Source organism: Cynara cardunculus (assembly GCF_001531365.2).
Source record: "Cynara cardunculus var. scolymus isolate 2C chromosome LG 2, CcrdV1, whole genome shotgun sequence".
Classification (NCBI taxonomy): Eukaryota; Viridiplantae; Streptophyta; class Magnoliopsida; order Asterales; family Asteraceae; genus Cynara; species Cynara cardunculus.
In genome coordinates this window covers 63,131,855-63,133,121 of record NC_037529.1, presented here as the reverse complement: position 1 = coordinate 63,133,121, position 1,267 = coordinate 63,131,855, and positions in this window count along the sequence as shown.

Here is a 1,267-nt window from a genome sequence, read left to right as displayed (position 1 = left end):
TTCAACTCTCATCTTCTTCATCCCTCACCAAAGGATTTTATATGATTTTATTTTGTTTATTATTGAAACTTTAAAAAACAAATTTCATTAAGAAATAAAAGAAAGTAAATGGAAGAGCAAATGAATAGTTGGAGGTTAAACTTGGGTATACAAAATTACAAAAAAAACCCGGGTTATTTATGAGCTATACATTTTCATCAAGGGGCAAAAAAGTCTTTAACATATTCAACATTTAAAAAAATCAAAAAAATGAGAAAAAAAATAGGAAGGATTCTAAGCATTAGAAGGTGTCACCTCATTACCTTTGGTTTCTTCTTTAATATATATAGATTTTAATTTCCTGCTTTAAATTCTATTTATTACATTGTGTCCTCTATATGCTTTCAAGTTTCAAATCATTCAAATTTCCTTTTACATTTATACAATTCTATATTTTAATTAATTTATATAATTTTCGAATATTAATTATTATTCGTCATTATTTGATTTTTTTATTAATAGTTTAATTATTTTTATGTTTTATTATCATCATAACTATTATTCAATAGATTCATTCAGGTGAATTCGATCGGTAATCTTCTCGACCTTAGCTCGGAGGTGGCCGCAACTTCCAAGTGTAAAAAGGCGTTTATCGAAGTGGTGTACGGATTCTTCTGAATTATTTGGAATCTGCGTAACCGCAAAATATTCCTCGCTCCCAATCAGAATTCGGCCAGCTTTCTCGTAGGCCAGCTGCAGTCGTATTCATTTTTTCTGGTTTAAAAAAAGGGCGTCGAAAGATGTTATGGTGAATAGTTGGATAGAGTGGTGTATTTCTCCCATGTCTTGTTTTTAGCCTTGTACTCTCTTTGCTAGCGCCTCACTAGTCTTTTTATGTTATTTCGCCTTTGATTGCTGGTAAAAAAAAAAAGATTCATTCAGGCAAAAATTAAATATAAAAACATTTTTGTAAATTACATACATATTAAAGTTATACTATTTTCGCTTTATCAATACTATATTATAAAATATTTGACAAAAACTGTTTTTATGCAAGAAGTATTATCTATTGATACACATTATTTAAAATTTAAAATTAAAATAAATTATGCGTAAGTACAATTTATTAAAACTCTATTTTTGAATTCGTGTAATTAACTGCAGATAAATGTAATCAAATATATGGTAAATATCTATCTAAAATATAATTAGGATAATCATTGAGTTCTAACAAATTAATAATTTTCATTATAAAAATTATATTATTAAAACAAAAATAACTTACTTT